The sequence below is a fragment of the Pseudorca crassidens genome, chromosome 4 (genome assembly GCF_039906515.1).
Source record: "Pseudorca crassidens isolate mPseCra1 chromosome 4, mPseCra1.hap1, whole genome shotgun sequence".
NCBI classification, from domain to species: domain Eukaryota; kingdom Metazoa; phylum Chordata; class Mammalia; order Artiodactyla; family Delphinidae; genus Pseudorca; species Pseudorca crassidens.
Window position 1 is genome coordinate 140,106,838 of NC_090299.1, and position 7,755 is coordinate 140,114,592.

Consider the following 7,755-nt stretch of genomic DNA (forward strand, 5'->3'; position numbering starts at 1 on the left):
ATGGAGAGAAAGAAACAGGAAAGAGTTGCAGAATGGTGGAGTGAGAGATGGTTTAAAATTTTCAATACAGGGTCAGGGAAGACCTGATTAAGAAAATGACATTCTGGGAGAGGACCCTCAAGATGGCAGAGGAGTAAGATGCAGAGATCACCTTCCTCCCCACAAATACATCAGAAATACACCTACATGTGGAACAACTCCTACAGAACACCAACTGAATGCTGGCAGAAGACCTCAGACCTCCCAAAAGGCAAGAAACTTCCCACGTACCTGGGTAGGGCAAAAGAAAAAAGAAAAAACAGAGACAAAAGAATAGAGATGGGACCTGCACCTCTGGGAGGGAGCTGTGAAGGAGGAAAAGTTTCCACACACTAGGAAGCCCCTTCACTAGTGGAGATGGGGAGTGGGTGGGGGGGAAGCTTTGGAGCCACAGAGGAGAGCGAAGCAACAGCAGTGCAGAGGGCAAAGCAGAGAGATTCCCCCACAGAGTATCAGTGCCGACCAGCCCTCACCAGCCCAAGAGGCTTGTCTGCTCACCCGCCAGGGTGGGTGGGTGCTGGGAGCTGAGGCTCAGGCTTCGGAGGTCGGGTCCCAGGGAGAGGACTGGGGTTGGCTGTGTGAACACAGCCTGAAGGGGGCTAGTGCCCCAGAGCTAGCCGGGAAGGAGGCGGGGAAAAAGTCTGGAACTGCCAAAGAGGAAAGAGACCATTGTGTCATAGTGTGCGAGGAGAGGAGATTCAGAGCACCACCTAAACGAGCTCCAGAGATGGGTGTAAGCCGCAGCTATCAGCTTGGATACCAGAGACGGGCATGAACTGCTAAGGCTGCTGCTACAGCCACCAAGAAGCCTGTGTGCAAGCACAGGTCACTATCCACAACTCCCTTCCCGGGAACCTGTGCAGCCCGCCACTGCCAGGGTCCCATGATCCCGGGACAACTTCCCCGGGAGAACACCTGGCGCACCTCAGGTTGTTGCAATGTCATACTGGCCTCTGCTACCGCAGGCTTGCCCTGCATTCCATACCCCTCCATTCCCCCAGCCTGAGTGAGCCAGAGCCCCCTAATCAGCTGCTCCTTTAACCCCGTCCTGTCTGGGCAGGGAACAGATGCCCTCAGGTGACCAACACGCAGAGGCGGGGCCAAATCCAAAGCTGAGCCCCTGGGATCTGTGAGAACAAAGAAGAGAAAGGGAAATCTCTCCCAGCAGCCTCAGCATCAGCAGATTAAATCTCCACAATCAACATGATGTACCCTGCATCTGTGGAACACCTGAATAGACAAAGAATCATCCCAAAATTCAGGCAAAATTTGGGAGCAGCTGTAGACTTGGCATTTGCTTTCTGCATCTAATTTGTTTCTGGTTTTATGTTTAACTTAGTTTAGTATTTAGAGCTTATTATCATTGGTAGATTTATTGATTTGGTTGCTCTCTTCGTTTTTTTCATATATATCTGTTTTTTCCTTTTTCTTTTTATGAGTGTGTATGTGTATGCATCTTTGTGTGATTTTCTCTGTATAGCTTTGTCTTTACCATTTGTCCTAGGGTTCTGTCTGGTTTTTTTCGTTTTTTTTTTTTAGTATAGTTTATACTACTTATTATCATTGGTGGATTTGTTTACTGGTTTGGTTGCTCGCTTCTTTCGTTTTTCTATTTTTTTAAGTTTTATTTTTTATTACCTTTCTATTTTTTAATTTTTCATAATTTAAAAGTTTTTTTATTTTATTTTAATAACTTCATTTTATTTTTTTTCTCTCTTTTCTTCTGAGCAGTGTGGCTGAAGGGTCTTTGTGCTCTGGCCAGGTGTCAACCCTGAGCCTCTTAGGTGGGAGAGCCTAGTTCAGGATACTGGACCACCAGAGACCGGCCGGACCCACGTAATATCAAACAATGAAAGCTCTCCCCGAGATCTCCATCTCAATGCTAAGACCCAGCTCCACTCAACGAACAGCAAGCTACAGTGCAGGACACCCCATACCAAACAACTAGTAAGACAGGAACACAATCCCACCTATTAGCAGAGAGGATGCCTAAAATCATAATAAGCTCACAGACAACCAAAAACACACCACCGGACATGGTCATGCTCACCAGAAAGACAAGATCCAGCCTCATCCATCAGAACACAGGCACCAGCCCCCTCCACCAGGAAGCCTACACAACCAACTGAAACAACGAGAGCCACTGGGGGCAGACACCGAACCGAAAACAACGGGAACTACAAGACTGCAGCCTGTGAAAAGGAGACCCCAAACACAGTAAGTTAAGCAAAATGAGAAGATAAAGAAATACACACAGCAGATGAAGGAGCAAGATAAAAACCCACCAGACCAAACAAATGAAGAGGAAATAGGCAGTCTACCTGAAAAAGAATTCAAAGTAATGATACTAAAGATGATCCAAAATCTTGGAAATTGAATGGAGAAAATACAAGAAATGTTTAACAAGGACCTAGAAGAAATACAGGGCAAACAAACAATGATGAACAACACAAAAAATCAAATTAAAAATTCTCTAGAAGGAAACAAAAACAGAATAACTGAGGCAGAAGAAAGGATAAGTGACCTGGAAGATAAAATAGTGGAAATAACTACCACAGAGCAGAATAAAGAAAAATGAATGAAAAGAATTGAGGAGACTCTCAGAGACCTCTGGGGCAACATTAAATGCACCAATATTTGGATTATAGGGGTCCAAGAAGAAGAGAAAAAAAGGGACTGAGAAAATATTTGAAGAGGTTAAATAGTTGAAAACTTCCCTAGGATGGGAAAGGAAATAATCAAGTCCAGGGAGTGTAGAGAGTCCCATACAGGATAAATCCAAGAAGAAACACGCCAAGACACCTATTATTCAAACTATCAAAAATTAAATACAAAGAAAAAATATCAAAAGCAGAAAGGGAAAAGTAACAAATAACATGCAAGGGAATCCCCATAAGGTTAACAGCTGATTTCTCAGCAGAAACTGTGCGATTCAGAAGGGTGTGGCAGGACATATTTAAAGTGATGAAAGAGAAAAGCCTACAACCAAGATTACTCTACCCAGCAAGGATCTCATTCAGATTCAACGGAGAAACTAAAACCTTTACAAACAAGCAAAAGCTAAGAGAATTCAGCAACACCAAACCAGTTTTACAACAAGTACTAAAGGAACTTCTCTAGGTGGGAAAAAGAAGAGAAGGAAAAGACCTACAATAACGAACACAAAACAATTAAGATCATGGTAATAGGAACATACATATTAAAAACTACCTTAAATGTAAATGGATAAAATGCTCCAAGCAAAAGACATACACTGGCAGAATGGATACAACAATAAGACCTGTATATATATGCTGTCTACAACACGCCCACTTCAGACCTAGGGACACATGCAGATGGAAATTGAGGGGATGGAAAAATATATTCCATGCAAATGCAAATCAAAAGGAAGCTGGAGTAGCAATTCTCATATCAGACAAAATAGACTTTAAAATAAAGACTATTAGAAGAGACAAAGAAGGACACTATATAATGATCAAGGGATCAATCCATGAAGAAGATATAACACTTGTAAATATCTATGCACAATACATAACGCAAATGCTAACAGCCATAAAATGGAAAATCAACAATAACACAATAATAGTAGGGCATTTTAACACCCCACTTTCACCAATGGACAGATCATCCAAAGGAAAATAAATAAGGTAACACAAGCTTTAAACCATACATTCAACAAGATGGAATTAATTGATATTTATAAGACATTCCATCCAAAAAAAACAGAATACACTTTCTTCTCAAGTGCTCATGGAACATTCTCCAGGATAGATCATATCCTGGGTCACACATCAAGCCTTGGTAAATTTATGAAAATTGAAATCTTATCAAGTATCTTTTCTGACCAGAACACTGCGAGACTAGATATAAATTACAGGAAAAAATCTGCAAAAAATACAAACACATGAAGGCTAACCAACACACTACTAAATAACAAAGAGATCACTGAAGAAAACAAAGAGGAAATCAAAAAATACCTAGAAACAAATGAAAATGAATACACGACAACCCAAAACCTATGGGATGCAGCCAAAGCTGTTGTAAGAGGGAAGTTTAGAACAATACAATCCTACCTCAAAAAACAAAAAAATCTCAAATAAACAAGCTGACTTTGTACCTAAAGGAATTAGAGAAAGAAGAACAAAAAACCCCCAGAAAGTGGAAGAAAAGAAATCATAAAGGTCAGATCAGAAATAATTGGAAAAGAAATGAAGGAAACAATAGCAAAATCAATAAAACTAAAAGCTGGTTCTTTGAGAAGGAAAACACAATTGATAAATCATCAGCCAGACTCATCAAGAAAAAAAGGGAGAAGACTCAAATCAATAGAATTAAAAATGAAAACAGAGAAGTAACAACTGACATTGCAGAAATGCAAAGGATCATGAGAAATTACTACAAGCAACTATATGCCAATAACTTGGACAACCTGGAAGAAATGGACAAATTCTTAGAAAAGCACAACCTTCCAAGACTGAACCAGGAAGAAATAGAAAATATAAACAGACCAATCACAAGCACTGAAATTGGAATTGTTATTAAAATTCTTCCAAGAAACAAAAGCCCATGACCAGATGGCTTCACAGGCAAATTCTATCAAATATTCAGAGACGAGCTAATACCTATTGTTCTCAAACTCTTCCAAAATATAGCAGAGGGAGGAACACTCCCAAACTCATTCTAAGAAGCCACCATCACCCTGATACCAAAACCAGACCATGATGTCACAAAAAAAGAAAACTACAGGCCAATATCGTGGAACATAGATGCAAAAATCCTCAAAAAAAAAAAATACTAGCAAACAGAGTCCAACAGCACATTAAAAGGATCATACATCATGATCAAGTGGGGTTTATCCCAGGAATGCAAGGATTCTTCCATATACGCAAATCAATCAATGTGATACACCATATTAACATACTGAAGGAGTGAAACCATATGATCATCTCAATAGATGCAGAAAAAGCTTTTGACAAAATTCAACACCCATTTATGATAAAACTCCCTCAGAAAGTAAGCATAGAGGGAACTTTCCTCAATATAATAAAGGCCATATATGACAAATCCACAGCCAACTTCATTCACAACGGTGAAAAACTAAAACCATTTCCACTAAGATCAAGAATAAGACAAGGTTGCCCACTCTCACCACTATTATTCAACATAGTTTTGGAATTTTTAGCTACAGGAATCAGAAGAAAAAAGAAATTAAAGGAATCCAAATCAGAAAAGAAGAAGTAAAACTGTCACTGTTTGCAGATGACATGATACTATACATAGAGAATCTTAAAGATGCTACCAGAAAACTACTAGAAGTATTCAATGAATTTGGTAAGTTGCAGGATACAAAATTAATGCACAGAAATCTCTTGCATTCCTATACACTAATGATGAAAAATCAGAAGGAGAAATTAAAGAAACACTCCCATTTACCACTGCAACAAAAAGAGTATAACACATAGGAATAAACCTACCTAAGGAGACAAAAGACCTGTATGCAGAAAACTATAAGACACTGATGAAAGAAATTAAAGATGATACAAACAGATGGAAAGATACACCATGTTCTTGGATTGGAAGAATCAACATTGTGAAAATGACTGTGCTACCAAAAGCAACCTACAGATTCAATGCAATCGCTATCAAACTACCAATGTAATTTTTCACAGAAGTAGAACAAAAAATTTCACAATTTTTATGGAAACACAAAGATGCCAAATAGCCAAAGCAAACTTGAGAAAGAAAATGGAGCTGGAGGAATCAGGCTCCTGACTTCAGAGTATATTACAAAGCTACAGTAATCAAGATAGTATGGTACTGGCACAAAACCAGAAATATAAATCAATGGAACAGGATAGAAAGCCCAGAGATAAACCCACACACATATGGTCACCTCATGTTTGATAAAGGAGGCAAGAATATACAATGGATAAAAGACCACCTTTTCAATAAGTGGTGCTGGGAAAACTGGACATCTACGTGTAAAAGAACAAAATTAGAACACTCCTAACACCATACACAGAAGTAAACTCAAAATGGGTTAAATACCCAAATGTAAGGGCAGACTCTATAAAACTCTTAGAGGAAAGCATAGGCAGAACCCTCTATGATATAAATCACAGCAAGATCCTTTTTGTCCCACCTCCTAGAGAAATGGAAATAAAAACAAATGGGACCTAATGAAACTTAAAAGCTTTTGTACCACAAAGGAAACCACAAACAAGATGAAAAGACAACCCTCAGAATGGGAGAAAATATTTACAAACAAAGCAACTGAAATAGGATTAATCTCCAAAATATACAAGCAGCTCATGCAGCTCAATATCAAAAAAAACTAACAACCCAATCCAAAAATGGGCAGAAGACCTAAATAGACATTTCTCCAAAGAAGATATACAGACTGACAACAAACACATGAAAGGATGTTCAACATCACTAACAATTAGAGAAATGCAAATCAAAACCACAATGAGGTATCACCTCACACCAGTCAGAATGCCATCATCAAAAAATCTACAAACAATAAATGCTGGAAAGGGTGTGGAGAAAAGGGAACCCTCATGCACTGTTGGTAGGCATGTAAATTGTTACAGCCACTATGGAGAACAGTATGGAGGTTCCTTAAAAAACTAAAAATAGAACTTCCCTACAACCCATCAATCCCACTACTGGGCATATACCCTGAGAAAACCATAATTCAGAAAGAGTCACGTACCACAATGTTCACTGCAGCTCTATTCACAATAGCCAGGACATGGAAACAACCTAAGTGTCCACCAACAAATGAATGGATAAGGAAGATGTGGCACATATATACAATGGAATAGTACTCAGCCATAAAAAGAAACAAAACTGAGTTATTTGTAGTGAGGTGGATGGACCTAGAGACTGTCATACAGAGTGAAGTAAGTCAGAAAGAGAAAAACAAATACCATATGGTAACACATATATATGGAATCTGAATTTAAAAAATGGTTCTGAAGAACCTAGGGGCAGGACAGGAATAAAGATGCAGACGTAGAGAATGGATTGAGGACAAGGGGGAAGGGTAAGCTGGGACGAAGTGAGAGAGTAGCATTGACATATATACACTACCAAATATAAGATCGATAGCTAGTGGGAAGCAGCCACATAGCACAGGGAGCTCAGCTCCGTGCTTTGTGACCACCTAGAGAAGTGGGATAGGGAGGGTGGGAAGGAGAGTCAACAGGGAGGGGATATGTGGATATATGTACACATATAGCTGATTCACTTTGTTATACAGCAGAAAGTAACACACCACTGTAAAGCACTATACTCCAATAAAGATGTTAAAAAAAAAAAAAGTAAATGACCTCCTGTATTATTTACAAAAACACTTGTATAATACCGTCTTCCAGGCTAACTGCTTTTTGAATATTAACGCACTTAATCCTCATCACAACTCTTGAGGAGGAGGTACTGTTATTAACCCCATAGTATAGAAAATGAAAGGGAAGGACAGAAAGGTTAACAACTTGCCCAAGATTCATAAAGCTGGAAAGGGGCAGAACGGGACTTAACACAGGTAGCCGGGCGCTGGGCTCCAGGCTCGTTGCCTTTAACTCACTCAGCCTGTCTTCTCACGTCACAAAGACATGTAAGGAGCAGGAGAGCAAGCCATGTAGGTATTTGAAGGAAATGTATTTTAGACATAGGTAAGAAATAAAGGCCTAACTTGTCTGTAAAACCGTCTGG

At 39.5% G+C, this 7,755-nt stretch overlaps 1 long non-coding RNA gene across 1 annotated transcript in view; it reads left to right on the forward strand.

The window, feature by feature from the left end:
* The window catches only part of LOC137224025 (uncharacterized), a 28,577-nt gene extending 21,363 nt beyond the window's left edge, over window positions 1-7,214 (forward strand). The window contains exon 4 of the long non-coding RNA XR_010943187.1: window positions 71-7,214. This is a non-coding gene — a long non-coding RNA (uncharacterized lncRNA). The remainder of the gene's footprint in view (window positions 1-70) is intronic.
* The last annotated feature ends 541 nt before the right edge of the window (window positions 7,215-7,755 follow it).